Source organism: Carcharhinus amblyrhynchos, chromosome 27, assembly GCF_965287045.1.
Source record: "Carcharhinus amblyrhynchos chromosome 27, sCarAmb.v2.hapA, whole genome shotgun sequence".
Classification (NCBI taxonomy): Eukaryota; Metazoa; Chordata; class Chondrichthyes; order Carcharhiniformes; family Carcharhinidae; genus Carcharhinus; species Carcharhinus amblyrhynchos.
Genome location: NC_137350.1, coordinates 9,446,810 through 9,471,060, shown reverse-complemented (window position 1 = coordinate 9,471,060; position 24,251 = coordinate 9,446,810). Strand labels below are relative to the sequence as shown.

The 24,251-nt window shown below is 43.7% G+C and overlaps 1 protein-coding gene across 3 annotated transcripts in view; it reads right to left on the bottom strand.

Annotated features, from left to right (window-relative positions):
- map3k14a (mitogen-activated protein kinase kinase kinase 14a) overlaps positions 1 to 23,901 on the bottom strand; it is a 69,045-nt gene extending 45,144 nt beyond the window's left edge. The window contains exon 1 of one of the 3 annotated variants that reach the window (XM_080213545.1): positions 23,844 to 23,901. The gene's annotated coding sequence lies outside the window, so the exon portion shown is untranslated. Of the gene's footprint in view, positions 1 to 12,009; positions 12,218 to 23,843 lie in introns of those variants that run through there. The other 2 variants (XM_080213542.1, XM_080213544.1) reach the window with 2 other exon arrangements.
- Between the last annotated feature and the right edge of the window lie 350 nt (positions 23,902 to 24,251).

The window sequence follows — 24,251 nt, the reverse complement described above, 5'->3', positions numbered from 1 at the left end:
GCAATATTAAATTGGAATGTAACTTTGGATGTAACACAACAAGGAAGTTGGGTTTGCTCCAACTAATCTGGCAGGGTTCTAAATACATACTGGAAATGAAGAAAAAAAATTATAAATATATCCCAACAAAAGAACTTGCATTTCTATAGTGCCGGTCATGACCTCAGGGCATTGCAAATGCTTTCTGACCAATTAATTCCTTTTTGATGTAGAATCACTGTTTTAACCTCAGAAAAATAGAGGCCACATTAAGCACAATAAGGTTCCCCCCCAGGAGCAATGTGATAATGGCCAGGTAATCTGTTATTTTAAGCAATTGGCTAGGACACCAGGGGGTACTGTGGTGACCATCCTGCAAAGGCACTTGAATCCACTGGCTTCTGACTCGCAAAACAAGCAGGTTACCCACTGTGGTCTGAATGTTCAATTGAGTTGGATGATCTGCCATGATAATGAATGGTGGAGCAGGTGCGTAGGGCAATTGGCCTAATCCTACTTCTAGATTCTATGTTTTCTATGATGAAGAGTCAAAGGGACTCTAAATATTAACACTATTTCTCTCTCCCTACAGATGTTGCCAGACCTGCTGGGTTTTTCGTGGGTTGTGGGAGTCTGAAAAATTTCCCAGGTTGGCCAGCCCACTTTGGGAGAAAACATCCGCAAAGGCGGGATCATCGTTGCCAGACGGTGTGGGTGCAGGCTGGAATTGGGGAGGAGGTAGGAAACAGTCACTGGGGCTGCTGTATGCAGAAGCGAGCTTAAATAGCCCACCTCAGTGCTGTGGGATTTCATCCCAGTTAACAGAGAAACAGAACAGCCTTCCAGCTCTCAACCCGCTACGTGTAGCCACCCAGCATGCATCAGTGCGTGGTCACAGTCTGGATAAGTGGGAAGGGTCAGTCAGGAAGGGCACCTGGCTGCAAAACCACCCGCCAAATCCAAAAACGATGGCTCAATATGAAGGTGATCAACCAGCACTGAGGCAACGCCATAGGCTCAATGGGAGGAGCCAAAAAAAACCAACCAACTAACCCCTCCCCCCCATGGTATTCATGTAGCATTCGACAAGAAGCTGCATAAAATAAGCAAATCATTGTTCCTCACTCTTTCAATCACTGTCCCCTTGAGCTATTTACTTTCCTGTTATCTAATTGCAATCAAATTAAAAACAGAGAAAAGAAAAGCTAAGAAACTGGAGTTATAAAGCAGTGAGTTGTGTCCCTAGAAAAGTGCGCTTCTTATGGTCACCATTAAATTTGGAGTAGCCCCCCCCACCCCCAATGGGGTTTAAATAATGTCATCTTTTAAGTCAGATAAAACAAACTGCCATCTTCCCTCGAAATCCAAAGTGGCAATATCACTTAAACAGATTTTTTGTGTTTTTGTTTTGTCCACATTGTTGGCTTTGTCCAATTTGATGTTCTCTGCATTATAGTGACTACACTGCAAAAATACTTCATTAAAGGACACTGGATATGCTAAGGCTATGAAAATCATCTTTCTTTTATTTTGTTTCATATTATTAATCAATGGAAGATTTGGGAGGAAATTGTTCAGAACACATGTGAAAGGCAATGCAGCAGGTTGGTCTGGATTCAGGATAGTCAGGCGGTTTGTAGTCAAACCAGCTCACTGCAGGGCAGACAACATTCAGAGGCAAAACATAAAATCCCTACAGTACAGGAGGCTCTCTGGCTCAATGGAGCCTGTACCCCCCCCACCCCCCATGCTCCCCTCCCACCCCCCCACTCCCCCTGCCCCCCCCATGCTCCCCTCCCACCCCCCCACTCCCCCTGCCCCCCCCCACCCCTCCCCCCCCTCCCCCCCACCCCCCCCCTCCCCCACCACCCCCCCCCCCCCCCCCCCACACCCCCCTCACACCACCACATTGGCTGACTTATTTCAATTCTCAACCAAGGAACTTCACGACTTTAAGATTTTCATGCTTAAGGTTTTCAAATACTTCCATGGCCTCATCCCTCCCCATCTCTGTAATCTCCAACACCCTTGCAGCAGAAACATAGAAAATAGGAGCAAGAGTAGGTCATTCAGCCCTTCAAGGCTGCTGCTCCATTTGATATGAACATGGCTGATCCTCTATCTCAAGAAACCCTTGACATCTTTAGTATCTAGAAGAAATCTATCTATTTCCATCTTCAATATGTTCAGTGACTTGGCCGTGACATTGAAGTATTTGTTTTTGCCCTTTTGTGTAAGATGGTCATGGGTTGACTGCACAGCTGAGGAAGCGACTCATAACAGAGTCAGTAGGCGTGTGACGCTATAGAGTTAGAAAACAGCATAGGATGAGCATCAGTATAGGTATAAGTTTACAGGGATGTAATCATGATATTCTCTCGTGGAGATGTACAGATGACTGGAAGAGTTCTTTTTAAACCACAATGTTATCCTGGTACTTAATGATTGTTAAAAAAAACAATGTCCATTTAAACGCAAAGGACAGTGTTCCATGTCCTTTGGAGAGGCGGGAGATCCAATTCTCTTTTGAAACATACTGTTGAATCTGCTCCTCCACCACTTTAGACCACTCGAGAGAATGACGAGTTGCATAGAAAATTCTCCTATCTCTCCCTGGCTATTTTGCCAATTATCTGATAGACATGTCCCTAATTGCAAATCAAATTTCCGGTCAACAGAAACAGCCTCTCCCTTTAATCTCCCAAACAACGTTATTTTTCCTAGTGTTTATCTAACTGTTCCAAAAGGATAATATACAAGATGCTTCCGTTCAAAATAATTGATTATGTATATTGTCCAGGTCGGTAGGAAACCATCTCCCTCTCCCACTACATCACCCAATTATCAAGAAATGTCGTAGTTCCTGGTTTGGAACATTAAATAGATTAAAGATTTTCTCATGTAGGATTGAAAGAAATTTCTAAACCACTGGGGCTATTCTTGTTCTGTTTCTCTGGTTGCCTCCTCCCTTTACTTTAATACAATCCATTGTAAAATGATTGAAAGAAAACCCAGCACGTGCCATAAACCTGAAACAAAATGTGGGAAATAGAACTGCTCGTGAAATCCAAAATGGGTCAGAGAAGTTACCCTCGTCTTTCTCTTTGAGATGCTAACCAATTTGCTTTTTCTTTCTTCTGAGCTGCCGTGCACGTTAGCCCTTCTCTCTCATTCCTCCATATTATCAGACTGGCCACTTTCTCCTCCAGCATTATTGCTCAGCCCCATCCGAATCATCACATTAACTTGCATGCCCGCCCCCACCATCCTTGCTAACCTTCTCACCTCAGAGGTGGCATTGTCAAATGCACAAAGTTAATTCTGATTATAGAATCATATGTCAGAAGGATGTAAAGGTGTATTTCCAGACTGTTCTAGTCACAATGCATATCATCAGCATGCTACTTTCTGTACATATTAGGACAAGGGAAGTTAGTGAAGTGGAACACATTGAGGCATTTGGTACACATCAAACATGGGTCAGTTGAGAGAGGGAACAAGTAGGTGGAGAGCAAAGCTCTCTCTAAACCAATTTGCTCCATTCCCATCTTATAAAATACCTTCCTATTCCTATCAATCTGATATTTCTTCACACAAATTAAGCATGATGTTGCCAATGTCTGATGAATAAGGACTTATTTTGTGTTGCTCAGAGGACGGTTGAACTTTCTTCAGTTTGATTTCACTTGGATATCCCATCGGTCTGGCCTTGATGGAATACATGGTGATGAGTTGAAAGGCCAGTGTCTCACCTAACTCAGCATACTGTTTGCCAGGTGCTCTGTTCAAGCACATTCACGAAGAAATGACTACTTAATAATTTTTCCATTGCTATTTGTAAGAATAAACTTAGGAAATCCAATCTAATCCAGCAGAAATGCCTGAGCCAGTCCTTAAACGGTTAAACTGGGCAGCTAATGTGTGGTTCTATGAAATAACTGAATTGCATTACAGTCAAACATGTTCTGAGAGACCAGCAATTGTCACAAGTTCCACATATAGATTAGACAGTAATGTCGTGATATCAGACAGTCATTTATAGATTGGCTGCTTCTTTTTTGTTGTCCTACATATAATTCACAAGCGTATACAAAGTGAGAAATCAGTCTGATATAACTGTCACTCTAATGCCTCAATCCTGTCATTATGTTGGCGGGGCAGGATGTTTGCCTACTGTAAATTTACAGTAAACACTTTTGTTACATTTGTGAGATGGGGAAGGAGACATTGGTCAACATGGCCAAGAGTCTGCTTATCTTTCGGTTTATCTACACACTTGGGGCGGAACATTACACTGGCGATTTTATGGTCCCACCAAAGTCAAAGGACTTATGAATAGTTTGCCGCATTTTAGGATTTCCACCCTCTCACCGCCATGGCAGTGCTGTAACATTCCACCCACAGGCTTTAGCGGAGCCAGCATTTTGGTAATTGCCGTCTTTATTGTCAGTAGTCAATGATGATTATATGAAGATTACATTATGTTCCAACCAGGGGCCACATATTAAGGGACACTAATTCCATTGCTAAGAGAGAGAGAAAAACTTTTAACGTGAATTATACCCTTCAGTAAGTACCAGAAAAAATGTAGCTTGCGAGATCTCAAAGCTCAAACTTGTTACAGTGAGAATCTGACATACATTGCTTGGCTGAAAAGGCTTACTTGCCTTAGATTCCTCTTCAGCCTAGTTAATGATACCATCCCAACACATAAGACCATAAGACATTGGAGCAAAAGTAGGCCATTTGTTGCTTCGCCAGTGAGATCATGACTGCTTTGAAATTACAATCCTCAGCTCCACTTTCTCACCTTATCCCCATAACCCTTGGTTCCCTTACTAATTAAAAATCTATCTATCATGTCCTTGGACATACTTAGAATTTAGCAGAAACTTGTGATTTAGATGAAAACACGCTCAAGCTTCACTCTTATGGTCCCACGTGAACCCCACAGTATGATTATTGGAATTACTTTCTTCCTATTCACCATTCTCTTTCCGATTATATTTCAAAAATTACTCATCTTAGCAGGGTTACACTATAATATTACTCCTTCCGCCCTCCAGGAATGTACAGGACTCCCACGTACATGACCAGCTGCACACACACAAGCCAAAAATATAGCACAACAAAACACTGGTTATTAATTTTTCTTGTTACTTTCAGAATAAGTGACATTGAGCAGGTGTTGGAGATCCATTAGACAAGGCACTCTTAAGCCAGTACTACTGCAAGGGCAGGCAACCTGCTCCATTATTGTCAGCCATGTATCAGTGCTGCAACATAAATCTCTCAGCTACACGCCTAGCCAAGGCCAGTGTGTCCTGCTTTGCCAAAGAAATAGATCACGGACACAAAATGTTCTGGCAAAAATAAACATGCTCCAATAGAAAAATTAATTTTTTTCCTCCTGTCTTTTAAATTTTAGAAATTAGCTGCACGCACACGCTCACCAAACTCCAAAACATTCCACTCACAAGCAAGTCATTTTGCTGCTTTTTTTCTGAGTTTTATAAAAAGGAAGGCTGAATTCAACAAATCTCTCTTCCAGAAACCTGAACCTATCATCGCAGTTGAAATGCTTTTTAAAAAAAACTCCCTTGTGATTCAAACTCAAACTTCTACAGCAACATTTAAGCAACAGCTGCTTTTGAAATGAGTATAGATGCCTCTGAACTGCTGAATGTCACAAGTTGAACATTCTGTAGAACAGTGTACACAGCATGAAGTGAACATATTCTCAAGTCACACTGTAAATCCAGATTCAGGGAGACTTAATATTTCATGTTCATATGGCAAGTGCTTAGCTTCAAATTGGTCATTGCTGTTGTTAGTTTCAGAACAGCTGAAAGGGTTCTTACAACTATATGGTGCGTAAACACACCACTGTGAACTTCTTCACTCAAAGGGTGGTGAATCTCTGGAATTCTCTGCCCATTGAAGTGGTGGAGGCTACCTCGCTAAATATATTTAAGACGCGGGTAGATAGGTTTTTGGTAGACAAGGGGATTAAGGGTTATGGGGAGAAAGCGGGAAAGTGGAACTGAGCCACTTCAGAACAGCCATGATCTTATTGAATGGTGGGGCAGGCTCGAAGGGCTAAATGGCCTACTCCTGCTCCTATTTCTTATGTTCTTATGTGATATGTTGATGCAAATAAAGGGTGCCAACACACACTGGTGGTACAGCCATCAATTGATGATTACCTCATCAAAAATCAGAATTAAATCCTTTTTTTAAATTAACTGCAACAAATAGTTTTGAGACCATACCATAGGGTGGCACGGTGGATCAGCACAATTCCCAGCTTGGGTTACTGTCTGTGCGGAGTCCACACGTTCTCCCCGTGTCTGCATGGATTTCCTCCGGGTGCTCCACTTTCCTCCCACAGTCCAAAAGACATACTGGTTAGGTGTACTGGCCACACTAAATTCTCTCTCAGTGTACCTGAACAGGGGCCACAGTGTGGCAACAAGGGGATTTTCACAGTAACTCCACTGCAGTGTTAATGTAAGCCTACTTGTGACACTAATAAAGTAAACATGGGCCTTATTTTGAAAGTCAAGAACCTGAGAAAACTGGGGCTTTGGGGATGCCAAATGCTGATGACACCAAGATTGGGGGAAAGGCAAATTGTGCGGAGGGTGTGGAGAGTCTGCAGAAGGATCTAGATAGGCTGGGTGAATGGGCCAGGAAATGGCAAATGGAATTTAATGTTGGCAAGTGTGAGGTGGTCCACTTTGGTAGGAAGAATGGTAGGAAGGACTATTACTTACGTGGCGAAAAACTGCAGCAGGCGACGGTGCAGAGGGACCTCGGGGTCCTTGTGCATGAGTCGCAAAAACCCAGCCTGCAGGTGCAGCAGGTGGTCAGGAAGGCGAATGGGATGCTGGCCTTCATAGCGAGGGGGATTGAATATAAAAGTAGGGAGGTCTTGCTGCAGCTGTATAGGGCATTGGTGAGGCCGCAGCTGGAGTACTGTGTGCAGTTTTGGGCGCCGCACCTGCGCAAGGATATTTTGGCCTTGGAGGGAGTGCAGAGGAGGTTTACTAGGCTGATACCGGAGTTGAGGGGGTTGAGCTATGAGGAGAGGCTGAATAAACTAGGCTTGTACTCGTTGGAGTTTAGAAGAATGAGGGGAGATCTCATTGAGACGTATAAGATGATGAATGGGATGGATAGGATAGAGGTGGAAAGACTCTTCCCGCTCAAAAAAGACAGTAGGACTAGGGGGCACAGCCTCAAGATAAAGGGGGGGCAGTTCAGAACGGAGTTGAGGAGGAACTTCTTCACTCAAAGGGTGGTGAATCTCTGGAATTCTCTGCCCGTTGAAGTGGTGGAGGCTGCCTCGCTAAATATTTTTAAGAAGCGGGTTGATGGGTTTTTGATAAGAGAGGGGATTAAGGGTTATGGGGAGAGGGCGGGAAAGTGGAACTGAGCCACGACAGATCAGCCATGATCTTATTGAATGGCGGGGCAGGCTCGAAGGGCCAGATGGCCTACTCCTGCTCCTATTTCTTATGTTCTTATGTTCTTATGTTCAAATTCAAGGATTATCCCAGAGTCTCCAGGAATTAAAGATTAATCTCTCCAGGATAATACTGCCAGCACAGAGGAACTAAAAGGGACGGCACAGTGGTTAGCACTGCTGCCTCATAACACCAGGGATCCGGGGTCAATTCTGACCTTGGGTGACTCTGTGGAGTTTGCACATTCTCCTTGTGAATACATGGGTTTCCTCTGGGTACTCTAGTTTCTGCCCACACTCCAAAGATGTGTAGGTTAGGAGGATTGGCCATGTTAAATTGTCCCTTTGTATCAGGAGGATTAGCAAGGTACATACATGGGATCATGGGGATAAGGCCTGGGTGGGATTGTTGTCAGCGCAGGCTTGATGGACAGAATGGCCTCCTTCTGCACTGCAGTGATAGACAATGCACCAGGAATTCTATCACTCTATGAAAAGTGATTACTTTTCTCATTCTCTTTGAACAGGAGAAAAGGATATTTAACTGTCTGGTGTGCAGCTGCAGGCAGGCAGTCCTGTGATTAAAACCTCTAGATCTAAGTCCAGAACTGGCAATCTTTCTCCTTCCTTCTAGCTCTGCAAACTCCCTGTCTGTACTCCTGACCCACCCTAGAGACTGATCAATACTGTGTCTGCTATGGTGTAAGATAGAAATCACATGTTAGTCCAGCTGACCCAGAGTCTGATCAGAGAGAAGCAATATCAGCTGATTCCTTAAATTGTCTCGCCTAAGTAAAAGCAAAACTTAAAAATAGGTTCAGAAAAAAAAAAGTGCAATTTAAATTAAGTTTTAACAATAAAATAATGTTGCTTTGACCAGAGTTGACCTGTCTTGTTTGAATTTAAACAAAAGCATAGCTTCCTGATGCATTCTCTATGGTAACACCTCTACCAGAGTCCATTTGCCAATCAATCCACACTCTCTTCTCATGCAATATAAAATTGTTTTCTCTTTACCATTGGTATTCTTGCAAACAGTCCTGATGAGTGCAAAATGAAAAACTTCAACAACATGTCACTTTTTTTAAGCAATACTTAATGTTGGACTTCTTCACATGTAAAAGTGTTTACAACTGTAAAATTACATTGTGATGTATCACCAGCCAAATTTATGTCAAGTGGTACACAGAAAATGCATAGTCAGCATCAAAATAATTCTGAATCCCACACCACATGGTAAATAAATGTGTAAACTGAGCGATGTGCTATAAGCTGGCTCAAACACTGGAACCAGAATGGTTCAGTCACTTAAATGTAACTTAGGCCTGAATTTTGGCAGGGAAGAAAGTGATCTCTGACTCGGCCAATTCCGGAAGCCTCACCCTGGACCCAGCAACCACCATTTTTGCAGGGGTAGCCAGGAGGCAACTTGTGAACCACTGGTGTGTAAACTACAGAGGCAACTACTCATTGAGAAGTGCAGCTGCCTTAAAACAGATACAATTTTTATTAGTGGAATGTCCCAAAAACCAAGACTCTGAAGAAATCAGAATACTTTCTAAATGGCACGGGACTGAAAATTATGGCGGAGCAAAGAGATTTGGGCATTCTAACACAGCATCACTATTAATTGTTGGACTAATGCAAAAAGGTCTTCAGAAAAGTTAATGGTGACTTGGCCTTTACCTCAAGGAGGCTGGAGTTAAAAAGAAGAGGAAGTTATGCTTAAATTAGACAGAGCCTTGGTCAGGCCTCATTTGGAGTACTAGATTCAGTTCTGGGCACCACACTTCAAGGGCAAGGGCTTATATTACTGATTTTGGAAGCCACTAAAATTATACCAGAGTTTACAGGTTATGGGTTGCGTGAACTTGGTTTGTGGCCCTCTGAGTTCGAAAGGTTGAGGGAGGTCTAATCGAATCACTTAAAGTTATCAAATAATTTGATAGTGCAGATTCAGGGAAGTTATTGCTTCTTTTGGGTAAATACAGAACAATCGGCCACAACCTTGACATGAGAGCTTTGCCATTCAGATTGAAATTAGGAAAACCTTTCTCACACCCAGGGCAGCGGAAACGAGAAATTCTCTCCCTCAAAAGGCTGGCTGATGGATCAATTAGAATTTTAAAGACAGAAATCAGTAGATTTTGATTAGATAAAGCTATCAAGGTATATAGAGGGTAAGTGGATTTGAGATACAGATTGGCAATGCCCTAACTGAATGGTGGAATGGGCTTGAGGGACTATATGGCCTACTCCTTTCCTTACAGTTTAATCAGACTGGCCTGGGGCTGGTTTCCTTCGAACAGTTTCTGGGACCTGTGAATTGAAATCAGGAGCAGTGGCATAATTTTACACTCTAATTGGGAATAATATGGTTGATGCCTTGAAAACACTTCAACATAATGTTAAATACGATAATCTTAAATGTTACCCTGGGAGACTCACTCTGTTGCTTGGGGTAATTTTAGTGATGATTTGGGACATGTCTTGAGTGGCCAATCAAGAAAACCATTAGAATTTGGCTGGACAAATCTTGACTAAACAACCTTGAATCAGCCTGGGAGAAGCTGAATTGCTGATCCCTAATGACAATCGCAGTTCAAACACTCAGTAAGAACCTTGCAACAATTTTTGGGCCATGAGAGGCCAATCAGCAAGCCTTTCAGTCACAGATTCAGTCATTCTTGACCATCCAAAAAATCAGTCAAAGAGCCTTTAGTAACTTCAAGATCCACAAAATGCACAGAGATAATCACAGTGTAATATAGCCACAGAGCTTTAAGGATTTCTGTGGAAAGCTTAAATAGTTGATGGGGGAAACTGCCAGTCTCAAAACCTCCAACATTCAAGGTGTAAGACCTTAAGTGGCAAAAAAACAATTATCCAATGAGAGGCTGAGGGAAGCTTGAATGTCCATTTAGTATTTTTGGGGGCTTGGTGGGGGCGGGGGGGGGGTGCTTTTTCTTCTCTCCAATTTAATTATTGAACATTATCCAAACAGTAACAAAGAATTTTATTTTCCAATTCCAATAGCAAAACAGCTGGAAATCTGAAACAAAAATAGCATGATAGAGATACTGAGCAGGTCAGGCAGCCTCCCAAAAGAAAAACAGAGTTAACGTTGCAGGTCAATGTCGACCCTTCCTGGACCATCAGCCACCTGAAACATTAACTCTGTTTCTCTCCGCAGGTGCTGCCCAACGTGCTGCATTTGCTGTTTGTTGTGGGTTTTATTTTACTTCCACGACCCCTTAATGGTCTGATTTCCACTGCCAGCGAATTGGAAAGTTAAACTGGCTAACATGGTCACCCATTGTGGGGGACTCATACTACAAGGTGCTAAAATGTTCTGGAATTTTTGAAGTTACCGTATGCAATAATGCAGATTCAAAACAACTTTGCATCAATACAAAAAGTGGTGGCATAAGTACACCTTACAAGAACAATTATGGCAGTCCTGTGCATAAAATACAAGATGTACCCGCAATGCTGTATTCATTACAGGTGCTATGTTACATACCATTCATACACTTCACATTATTTTACCTAACTGGGGTTTTATTGAACAAAATTAACTCAGGCAGCACGGTAGCACAGTGGTTAGCACTGCTGCTTCACAGCTCCAGGGAGCTGGATTCAATTCCCGACTTGAGTCACTGGCTGTGTGGAGTCTGCACATTCTCCCTGTGTCTGTGTGGGTTTCCTCCCGCAGTCCAAAGATGTGCAGGTTAGGTTGGTTGGCCATGCTAAAAATTGCCCCTTAGAGTCGTTAGATACGTAGGTTAGAGGGATATGGGAGTAGGCCCTGGGTGAGATTGTGGCCAGTGCAGACTCAAATGGGCCAAATGACCTCTTTCTGCACTGTAGGGATTCTATGGTTCTAACTCTGTTGTATACATTTTGATTATTTTTTTTTATTCCTGAATACTATCAAATGGCAGTTGAAAATACAGGTACACATGTAGAACAGCTCCCCACCCAGATCCACTGCTCATTTCCACTTCACCCTGCCACACTGCCCCCCTACCCAACCCCTTCCCACTAGAGTCCGGGGGTAGGTGCCAACCACTGTTGACTATGGCCCAAATGGTATTCAGAATGAGAACTCTACACACACACATACCAGAACACAATCACACCTATTCAAAACGTACAAACAAGTTATGTTTGCAATAAAAAACAAAATCCTCAAGTCTCCACTACAAGTGAATCGAGTAGTCGAATTAAATAGACGTTAAAGACTGGTAACCCTGATAATTCTCCACATCTCCCCACTGCAATCTAAAACTATTATTGACTTGAGGAACAGAAGCGTACTTGAAATATCTGCCCAGACAGGAATGTATTAATGTCACCTTGCTGGCTGGTGAAACCAATAGGAAACGTTGGGACCAAAACTTGACCATGAAACCAAACTAGAGACTGCACTAAAAGCGAGGGAGGAGAGCTGGACAGTTTAAAGATATCTATAAAATGTCCTCGGCGCAGTTTAACAAACTTCCTCTTTTTGTTTCAAACCAAAGCAGCCATTTTATGCTTCAGATCTTTTTCAAACTCACCGGGGACGGGACCACAGCCTCTCTCACACCAATAACACAACAAGCTTTCCCACCAGCTCCTGACACGCACCTGGGATCCCGGGGCTGGGCAGGTGAGAGAGCCAGACAAGTTAGGGGTCGCTCTTTATTCCCCTCCCTGTCTGTCTCTCTGTCTCTCTCCTCTCCTGTCCCAAAGCAGAGGGTGAGAGAACCGGTGACACTTGTATTCCGCGGCACCAACTCCGAACTGATTAAATACAAAACTGAAACCGAGCCTTTTATTGGGGCTAAAAATACTCCTTACAGCATCAGCCCTCAGAAACCCAGAGTGGCACACACACACACACTAGCAGCAAGACTTTAACATGTCCCTAACTTCTGTGAAGATCTCTAATATTCCCCCCTCCCCACCGCAGACAAATGCCACTTTATTACAATATTCATTTTACTTTGGGATCCCCGGTGCTCGCAGTTTAATATTAATCTTTGTTAGAGTGAATCTCTTAACTGGTCGCTCCCTCTGCTGGGTGGCAACAGTACGGTAGTTGCTTCTGCAAAGACCCGTTATCCGTCCTCTGAACCTTGAAAAGACACCTAAGTGAAGAAAGATCTTGCACTCATACAGCATCTTTCATGACCTCAGGACGTCCCAGAAGTAAAGCACTTTACAGCCAATGAATTACCTTTGAAAGATAGTCATTCTTATCAGGTAGGAACTTGGAAAATGGGAGCAGGAGTAGGGCCTTCAGCCCTGAACCCACAACAATCCCATTCTGGTCCTATCCCAGTAACCCTACAAACCCCCTAACACTGCTGGTCAATTTAGCACGGCCAATCCATCTAACCTGCACATCTTTGGAGTGTGGGAGGAAACCCACGTAGATACAGGGAGAACATGCAAACTCCACACAGTCACCCAGGGCTGGAATTGACCCTGGTGCTGTGAGACAGCAGTGCTAACCACTATGCCACCGTGTCACCCCAAGTAGGAAACACAGAAAATAAGGGCAGGGGGGAGGCCATTCAGCCCTTCAAGCCTGCTTTGCCATTCATTACGATCATGGCTGATCAGCCAACTCAATAGCCTGACCCTGCCTTCCCCCTCCATATCCTTTGATCCCCTTTGCCTGAAGTGCTATATCTAACTTCTTCAAAACAATTTGTGCTCAGCAAGTTGCAGCAAACATCTACAAGATAACGAAAGAAAGTTTTTGGCCAGGGCACCTGGAAGATTGCCAATCATCCTTGAAGTAGTGCTGGAGGAATGCTTTAAATCCTGCTGGAAAAGATAGAAAGAGTCTTGTTTTAATGTCTTATTTGGGAAAAATAAGACAGCTCTGACAGTACAGCATACCCCTCAGTACAAAATGGGGAGTCTGTCTGGATTTTGTGTTTAAAAGTTCTGACACTTTATGGCCTGACTCGAGCGAGACTGGAAATTCCTGCCCGAGGTCAACGGACATTTCCATTATCTGCCCCTCACCCACTCCGATTCCATGGTGGGCGGGTGGTAGAATTCCGGTGTTCAGCACCAAAATCATTCATGACATGTGACATGATGTAGCTCCGGCCTTTTCACAGACTATTCTGAATTATGACACCCTGGGATGTAACAGTTTGGTCAGAATAATTTATTAACTCGACCCTCATCTTGAAATACAGGAGCTTGTTAACACCTCGCAAAACCTAGCAGTTAAAGTTAGCAATTAAATTAGTTGGCATCAAGTAAGTATTCCTGCATTTGTGGCACAACTTTATGGTGATAACATTTTCAGTTCATTGTCAGGAGGGTTAAACTTACTGGCCAGAATTTTACTGCCCGGCTCACCACGGAATCAGCGCAGTGAGGGGTGGACAATGGAACTGTCCCTTGACCTCGGGCAGGAATTTACGGTTTTGGGATGAGCAAGGCTGTAAGATGCCGTCCCACTGTCTTCAAGTCCTGAGACAAACTCCATTCCCCTGTTTTTCCTCTGCCACTGTCTCAGTAACAGAAATCTCCATTCGAGAGGCAGTGGCGTTGTGGTATTGTCAGTTGACTAGTAATCCAGCGACCCAGGGTAATGCTCTAAGGACCAGGGTTCAAATCCCACCTCAGCCAATGGTGAAATTTGAATTCAATAAAAATCTAGAATTTGAAACCATTGCTGTAAAAACCTATCTGGTTCATCACTGCCTTTCAGGGAAAGAAAGTTGTCATCCTTACCTGATCTGGCCTACTTATAACTCAGTAAGAAGTCTCTCAACATCAGGCTAAAGTGCAACAGGTTTATTTGGCAGCACTAGCTTTCGGAGTCTCAGGCTCCTTCATCAGGTGAGTGAGGACTTGAGTTCACAAACAGGGCATATAAAAACACAAACTCGATTTACAAGATAATGGCTGGAACCCACGTCTTAAGTTCTAACTGTCCTGGCTGGAGACAATACACATCTCTTTGACCTGTGCTTGGCCCTCTCTCCACTAACATGGTCTATACCTTTAAGACTTGATTACCTGTAGAGAGTCTCATTCCAACCATTATCTTGTAAATTGAGCTTGTGTCTTTATATGCCCTGTTTGTGAACACGACTCTTCACTCACCTGATGAAGGAGCCTGAGACTCCGAAAGTTGGTACCGTCAAATAAACCTGTTGGACTTTAACTTAGTATTGAGTGACTTTTTCCTGTGCTTTCCCCTGTCCAATGCCGGCATCTCCACATCACGGCTACATATAACTCACAGTAATATCTTAAATGCCTTTGGGGTGGGCAATAAACTCTGGCCCAGCCAGTGACACCCAGATGCCATGAACGAATAAAAAATATTCAAACTTGAGCTAAGATTGAGATCCTGTAAATCACTCCACAACAAATATTGTTTACTTGCACTGCTGCAGTTTGTCCTAACTCTACCTCGACTCTAATTGCATCACCGCTGAAACTCTCATGAAGTTTCATCGTCTCCAGATTCAATTACTCCAACCATCTCCTTTCCAGCCTCCATTCCTCCGCCCTCCATGAACTCCAACATCTTCAAACCTCAGCTACCTCTACTCCCATGCTCTTTGCCTCTACCCCTCTCTTTTACTTCTCTCCTGTGCCGAGCAGCACCATGGTGGAACCTGTTTCTTACACTGCTTCATATCTAGCAGACCGTGTTCTGGGTTGCTTCTGTAATGAAGCCCCTGCTTATATGGTCAGGTTGTTAGCCTGACTAGCAATTCCCCATCAGGAGAGACAGCCAGTTATTATGTGAGATGTCACCACTCCCATCAGATGTCAGTACTCAGTATCCCGAGGCCCTGCTTGCCAGGGTGACCCTGTCCCTTCCCTATCACCTATCACTTAAGCACATATACATGGACATATTCCTCCAGGCTGCATGCCTCAACCAAAGTCACAGATCCAGTAATCAGAGTGTTCCTATTTGCACATAGCTGTGTCTTTGCTACCCGCAACTAGGAAGATATAATGACAGCAAAGTTTTGAGTTACTCCAAGAATTTTTGTTTTCAGATCAGAGCCTCCTAGATCGAGCAAACACAGGCTATGAAGTACCAGACATAACCATTGATGGTACCAATCTCAAAGCTGTGGCAGTAGAAAAATTCTCAGTCCTGCGCTCTCTAGAGATGCCACTATTCATGAAGATATCTGTGCACGTATCCAGAAATCAAGTTCTGCCTACTATCAAAGCCATGATCATGTTTGGAAACGCATGGCATTAAACTGAAAACTAAAACTACGATCCAGTGGGCATTATCCTCACCACCCTGTTGTATAGTGCGCAATCCTGGGTTTGCTATAAGCTTCCAACAATGGCACCTCATAAGAATTTAATGGCAGAACAAAATCACAAACAACATGGTCCTCCATCATCATGGGCTCAATTGCATGGAAACCACATATCCTTTTGAGTATGTCCACGCCACATATAAAAGTGACTTAATCAATTTCAGTGTGTTCTCCCATGACTGAAGAGTTGAATGTGGAATTGACATGGATGTCCACAGAACTGATAGCTCATATTGTCACTGCTGGCGTTTGGTGAAACCCAGTTCAAAATTCGGTTTAGATGGGCAGGCCATGTCTCCCGCACAGATGATCACAGGAACCCCAAGAAGATCTTCACAGGATAACAAGGTGGCCAGTAATGCAAGGACGTCCGACAAAAGAGACAAAATTCTGCATTGCCATCTGTGATAAAATCACAGCATCCATCATACCCAGACAGAGGAGGACCAGGCATCCCCCCCAATTATAATATGAACCTCTGATATATCCATGCTGATCCCACATCCAAACCCTTCAGTCCTGAGAGGACTGAGATGAAAGCTACATGCTATGTTCCTGGATATGAGCATCACTGCCGATACCAGCATTTATTGTTCTTCTCAAACTTCCCTTGAGAAAACAGTGGTGAGCCACCTTCTTTAACTGATGCACAACATAGTGCGGGTAAGTCCACAGAGCTGTTAGGGACAGAGCTCCGGGTCTATGTTTCAGCCACAGTGAAGGAACAGCAATATAGTTCCAAGTCAGGATGGTGTGCAGTACTGTGTGCCATTCTGCTCTGCATATTTAAGGAAGGATATACTTGAATCAGTACAGCAAAGTTTCACTACTTTGGTCACTGGGATGAGAAGATTGTTCTATGATGAGAAGATGACTAAATTGGAATTATATTCTCTGGAGTTTGGAAGAATGACAGCTGATCTCATTGAAACAAAAGATTCTGAAGCGACTTGGCAGGGTTGACACTAAGAGGCTGCTTCCTCTGCTTGGGAAGTCTAGAAGTCAGAGACACAGTCTCAGAATAAAGAGCCAACTATCTAGGGCTGATATAAAGGAGAAATCTATTAACTCAAATGTGGTGAACCTTTAGAATTCTCTACCTCAGAATGTTATGAACCCTAAAGTGTTAAAAGATATTCCAAGGTGAGATAGACTCAATTTTTTTGTCTGTCAGGGAATCAAGGGATATGAGGAACAGGGGGGGAAAAGTGGGGGGTGTAATTCTCTCAAGGCGGCACAGTGAGCTGGGAGACTCAAGCGGAGACCGTTTAGCAAGCTTCCTACTACTGGGGGGATGTGGGGAGATTGAGGTGGGGGGGTGGGGGTCACCTGGCCAGCAATGGGGTTTGCTGTGCAGGCCTGCGATTGGGGTATGGGGGTATTGGAGGGGGCAGCAGTGGGAGTCACAGGGCTGGTTAGTGATCGAGCTGGCCAGCAATCGGGAGGCCGGCTGTGCGAGGCTATTGCGCGTGTACCAATCTCGGTGCCGACAGATCGGCGCGTGCACAGTAGCCCGCTCAGTGCTATACTGCCAGCCTCTCAGGTAGGAATATGCCCCAACCGCTGATTTTTCACATGATTCAGACTAGTGCACCCTGCAGTGCACAGCATGCGGGAGATTCATTTTGAAAATCCTGCTGAAAAAAACCAGCGGGATTTACTCCAGTATTTACGTGAATTCAATGCTTAGAATTTTTCTGGGAGAATACCAGCCATGATGTTGAAGTTGAAGGTCAGCCATGATCGTATCAAATGGCACGGCAGGCTTGACGGACCAAATAATCTACTCCTGCTCCTATTTTTAAGAACCTATGGAAGGGAATTTGCAATGGTGCCCATAGCAGCTGCTTCCCTTGTCATAGAATCATAGAATCCCTACAGTGCAGAAGGAGACCATTTGGCCCATCAGGTCTGCACCAACTCCCTGGCAGAGTATCCCACCCAGGATGTAACCCCACATATTTACCCAGCTAATTCTCCTAACGTGTCTAGTTTGGGACACTAAGAGGCAATTTAAGGGAAGGCAGTGGCATTGTGGTATTGTCACTGAGAGCCAGAGCATGATCTGAGGACCTGGGTTTGAATCCTGCCAAGGCAAATGGTGAAATTTGAATTCATTAAAAATCTGGAATTAAAAAAAGTCAAATGACGACTATGAAACCATTGCCAATTATTGCAAAAAAAAAATCTGGTTCATTAATGTCCTTTAGGGAAGGAAATCTGCCATTCTTACCTGGTCTGGCCTATATGTGACTCCAGATCCACAGCAATGTGGTTAACTCTCAAATGCCCTATGAAATGGAGGGCAGTTAGGAATGGGCAATAAATGCTGACCCAGCCAACGACACTCATATCCTGTAAATGAACAAAAAAATTTAGCACGGCCAATCCATCTAACCTACACATCTTTAGACTGTGAGAGGAAACCAGAGCCCCAGACAAAACCTACACAGACACGGGGAGCTCGTGCAAACAACATAGACCATCACCCAAGGCTGGAATTGAACACAATATACAATATATGTTGGTCAGGTCTTGCACAACAGATTCCTGGTGCTGTGATGCAGCAGTGCTAACTACTATGTCACTGTGCTTCAAGGTGCTAGAGGTTGCAGATTGGAAGGTGTTGCTAAAGAAGATGTGGTGAGTTGCTGCAATGTAATTTGTAGATGGTACACATCGCTGCCACTGGACACTAGTGGTGGAGGGAATGAATGTTTAAGGTAGTGGGTGAGGTGCCATTCAAACAGGCTGCTATATTCTGGATGATGATGAGCTGCTTGAGTTCTTGGAGCTGCGCTCATTCAGGCAATGGAGAGATTTCCATCACACTCCTATTTTGTGCCTTGTAGTTGGTGGACAGGCTTTGGGGAGTGAGGAGGTGAGTTAACCACCACAGAATTCCCAGCCTCTGGCTTGCTCTTATAGTCACTGTATTAATACGGCCAGTCCAGATCAGTTTCTGGTCAAAAGTAACCCCTAGGATGTAGATAATGGGGATTTCATTGATAGCAATGCTATTGAATGCCCTTCAAGGGGAGATGGTTAAATTCTCTCTTTTGGAGATGGTCATTTCCTAGCGGTTGTGTGCGTGAATGTTACTTGTCACTGATCAGTGTAAGCTTGAGTGTTGGTCAGGTCTTGCTGCATATGAATATGGACTGCTTTGGTATCTGAGCCATTATGAATGGTACTGAAGATTATGCAGTCATCAACAAACATCCCACTGCAGAATAAAGGGTTAACATCAGAAGTGGGCATGGTGCTAAGGTCAATTACATGACTGAGAAGTAAGAGAGACTTTGAAGTGAGCAGAGTCTCTAATCTCACAGGGAAATCCAAATGTGTAAATACTGGCTGTAAATAAATAATTCTGCTTAAATAGACAGTGGACCTGAGCAGCATATTTTTAGGAGATCAGACATCCCTCAAACCCCCTCGAAGCCCCTATCATGCAATAAAACATAATATCAGTGACGGATGATCCAACGAATACCAAAGGAAACTACAGGGCTGGCAAGAAAAGAGAACCACGAAGGAAGGACAAAAGAAAAAAAAATCCCAAGACTCACCAAGATGTTGGAGCTTTGTGGGAGCAGCAGAGAGAAACCATGATACAGACCCAAAGAGCAGACAACTATGAGCACAGGCCCAGACAGCTAGCAGTAGCTGAAAATCAGGATCAAGGGCAGGAACAATTCCAGGGCTCAACAAAAAGAATGGCATTCATCTTTCCACTCCCAGAGCCATTTTAGAGTAGGGAAGGCCTACAGTAGGCCCCAAAGTGGGACAACTGGAGATAAAGTTTCAAAAGGTACAGAAATACCTCAGGATTAAAAAAAAGACTGGATCAGTACCCTACTTTATCCTATAGGAACCATCATTGACAATAAGATAGCAAAGTAAGGGGTTGATGAGATCTCAGCTTCTTATGAAGAAGTCATGCAAGTTTTTGGCTCTTATTTCAGCATCCATTAGAACTTCATAGTCAAGAGGGCTAAATTTAACAGAATAAAAGCAAGGATCTTAATCTAGCTCTCCTGTGTTACCAATCCTCATCACTGCAGAATGATTTCTCACCATCAGAGTTACTAATCAATAGGAGATTGAGAGCACAGCTTCCATCGGTGACACAGAAATTCAAACCCAACTTCATCATGAATGACCACGAGAGGGCAAAACATTATGAGGAAAACGGAGAAATGACCAGGCTCAGAACTTTAATCACAGGCAGAGGGCATGTGGGTTACCAGTGCTGAAGGTTGAGGAAAATGTCTGGGACTTAGGCCAGCAAAGGAAAAGTACAATCATTGAAAAAGCTCCACAATTAGGATCATACAGGGTTGAGACATGCCAGGGTATTGAAAGGATAAACTACAGGATGTTAATATACTCGGAGAGAAAGCTTTGGGTTTACTACTCAGGTGGAATCATTGAATCTCTTGTATAAAAACAGGCCTGCACAGACAACAATCCCACCCAGGGCTCTATCACTGTAATCCCACATATTTACCCTACTAATCTCCCTGATACTAAGATGCAATTTAGCATGGACAATCAACCTAACCTGCACATCTTTGGAGTGTGGGAGGAAACCAGATCACCCGGAGGAAACCTACACAGACACGGGGAGAATGTGCAAACTCCATACAGCTCCCAAAGAAAAGGAAAGACCTACTGAAAGCTCTGCAGTCAATCAGGAGAAGATCACTCACAGTGACAGAAGGGAGATTACAAAAAATTTTTGACCTCAAAAAGGAGAGCAGAACAAGTTTAGGGAGGTTAGTGAAGCACCTCAGAGACTAACCCAGTGAATGATAGAATCCCTACAATGCAGAAGGACCATTCGGCCCATCAAGTCTGCATCGACAACAATCCCACCTTGGACCTATTCCTGTAACCCCAAGTATTTACCCTGCTAATCCCCTAACAGTAGGGGGCAACTTAGCATGGCCAATCAGCCTAAGCCCCTCATCTTTGGACTGTGTGAGGAAACTGAGCACCCAGAGGAAACCCACACAGATACAGGGAGAATGTGTAAACTCTGCACAGACAATTAGCCAAGGATGGAATTGAGCCAAGGTCCCTGGCACTGTGAGGCAGCAGTGCTAATCACTGTGCCACTGTGCCACCTGAAATTTGAGACTTCGTAGGGAGATATAGGAGGACGTAAATATGATGGGACTAAAGACTTGGTGAGAGGTGGGGAATGCAGAGTAAAGGATTAATATCGAAAGCATATGTGGTGCTGATGTCAGATGACATGACAAAAAAGTAAACAAGATTTTGAAGAGAACGGAAGGCCTTATCTTATGTGGAGGTCCAGATGTACAAATATTTTCTATAAATAAATTATTCTGGTTAAAAAGACTATTGGCTTGAGCAACATACTCTTGAGAGACCATACTCAAACCCTGTCTGAACCATTGTAAAACACCTACTTCTAACCTTATATGGAGGGCAAGTCACTGATTGAGCATTTGAAGATTGAGTTGCTAACCTGAGTAACCTCTGCAGTGATGGCCAGCAAGTGAGAAAAATTCCAACCATTATAACAATCTGCATTTAGCAACATATGATTCCAATCAATGATGAGTTTCCTCATTTTTACTCGGGCTCCTTATTGCCACATCCAGTCAAGTGCTGTCTCAGTGACAAAGACAATGCCTTTCACTTCACCTCTGGAGTTCAGCTGTTCTGTCCATGTTTGAATGAGGCTGTTATAGGGTCTGGAGTTGCATGGCCCCTGGTGGAATTTAAACTGAGCATTACTGGGCAGCTTTTTAGTAAGTTGTAGCTCTGTCAATGACACCTTCCATCACTTTGCTAGAGGGGGATTAATGGCAGGATTGGATTTGTGAGACTATTGGCCAGACTAATGGATCAATGGCCAGATTGGATTTGCCCTGTGTTGTGCCTTACCTTGGGCAGATGCCAAAATTGTAGTTGCACTGGAACAGTTTGGTAAGGGGTGCAGCTACTTCAAAAGTGTAAGTCTTCAGTACAACAGGCAGGATTTTGTCGGGACCCATTGGGTGGAATTCTCCAAAACCCCCGCCAGTGGGTTCAAGACAAGCTGGGGGAAGAATTCTTTACACCAGCGTGAATTTACATTGGGATCTTCTACTGGTTACTGCCATAATGGATTGGGTAACTTACTGTAGTATAAGGTGAAACTCTTGAAAGTTTAATAAAAGCTTGATTACCTACACCAGATTCTCTGCTGCATCAGTGGGAAATACACCGGTGTGAACACATCTGGAACAATGTGGCATGCAGATGTTGGGACTCATCTGAACAATGCTCAGGACTGCTTCCAGAGTGCAGGATGGAGGCCGGCAGCAACCCTGGACCCTGGAACAGGGCAGCAGTAGGTGGGGGAAATATTTACAGGTGGATCTTTCAGATTTGGTGTCCTGAAGGGGGTCCCTCTTTCAACCTCATGATGTCCCTGGATATCTATCTTCATTTTCAGGAGGTCCACCTTCTTTCTTCAATAGAGGATCATTGATGTAGGGCCCCTTTTCAGTACGGCACCAAAACATGAAGGAGGGCTATGCACCACCAGGCCTGCCCCACCATGGAATACGGCACACAACATCCGGTTTCCTGATTAATGAGGTCAAGGCTAGAAGATTTGGTGTGTTTTCTTGCCAGCCTCTGAAGCAGGAAACATTCCACTATCCTGCCCTAGCCATGGGACTTAGTCCTCAGAGGGGAGAATTTCACCAACAATCATCGCTGCATCCAATGCATTCAACTGTTTCTTGACATGAAGTGGAGCAAATCGATTTAGCTGGAGACTGGCATCTGTGCAGGTGGGGACCTTAGGAGGAGGCTGAAATGAAACATCTATCCATATTCCTCTGAGAGCGTTCTATTCCTCTGCCACCTGGCAATGTTGTCACCCTCCTCCCTACACTGCATTAATTGTGGTAGAACCTTCAGGATCTGGGACTTGCCAGCAGATTGGCATTAAATGAGGGGGGGAACCTTTAATGCAACCCACTAAGAAAGCCCATCACTGTCTCAGAAGACTAAGGAAATTTAGCATGTCAGCTACGACTCTCACCAATTTTTACAGATGCGCCATAGAAAGCATTCTTTCTGGTTGTACCACAACTTGGTATGTCTCCCACTCTGCCCAAGACTGCAAGAAACTACAAAAGGTCGTGAATGTATCCCAATCCATCATGCAAACCAGCCTCCCACCCACTGACTCTTATCTACACTTCCCGCTGCCTCGGCAAAGCAGCCAGCACAATTAAGGACCCCATGTCCCGGGCATCCTCTCTTCCACTTTCTTCCGTCAGGAAAAAGATACAAAAGTCTGAAGTCACATACCAACCGACTCAAGCTTCTTCCCTGCTGCCATCAGACTTTTGAAAGGACCTACCTTGCATTAAGTTGATCTTTCTCTACACCCTAGCTATGACTAACTGTAACGCTACATTCTGCCCTCTCGTTTCCTTCTCTATGAACGGTATGCTTTGTCTGTATAACGTGCAAGAAACAATACTTCTCACTGTATACTAATACATGTGACAGGAATAAATCAAATCAAATGAAATTAGTGGAGAAAGAAATATATTTTTGCAGAAAGAACAACGCAATCTATGGAAGGTGTTCTCCTGATCTAGTAAAAGTGTATGGGTGTGATTGAGAAGCCTGACTTTCAGTACCAAACAAATATTCCACAAAGTCCAAGACAATTTGCTGGGAAGGAGGAATCCATCAACAACAGCTACTTGCATTTACATAGCACCTTGATGTAGTGAAACATCTTAAGGTCCTTCACACAAGTGTTTTCAGCCAAATATTGACACTAAACCGGAGAAATGGATATCAGGAGAGATGACTAAAAGCCTGGTTGATGAGATATGTTATAACAAACTTTTTGACAGAGCAGGGAAAGATGAAGAGGTTTATAGAGGCAATTCTGTACCTTAGGACCCAGATGGCAGCAGATATGATCATCACTGTTGGAGGGAGGAAAAAGGGAGAGGCACGACTCATCTCACCACACCACCAAACTTATCCAGAGGGAATAATCTTAAAGCTGATAGTTGAGAGAACCTTACCTTCTCTTGTTTGCCGTTGTTCTATGTTCTAGCAACCAGCCTGAACCATTAAATCTGGCCATAACACACAGTTACAGGTTCAGATCAGATAATAGGTTGAAACAAGACTATGAAAATGTCCATCCAATTAATGGACACCTTTCCAAGCTGTTTAGTCAAGCTGCCTGGTAAATTATTCCAAACAGTTCCTTCGTAGCTTAGTGGAGGAAGATTAGGTTCATGACTAAAGATGATGTAAACTTCAGTCCAATTAAAGGAGAACCAAGGAAGGAAGGATAATATCATTGATATCATGTTCTGGAAAATATGGAGTGCCAATTCAAGCTCCCTGCTGAATGAATTTATTCAAACATGAAATTCAGAATCTTCCAGCTATTTCAGAGGTTTTGCTGCAAAGAAGTGTGGCTA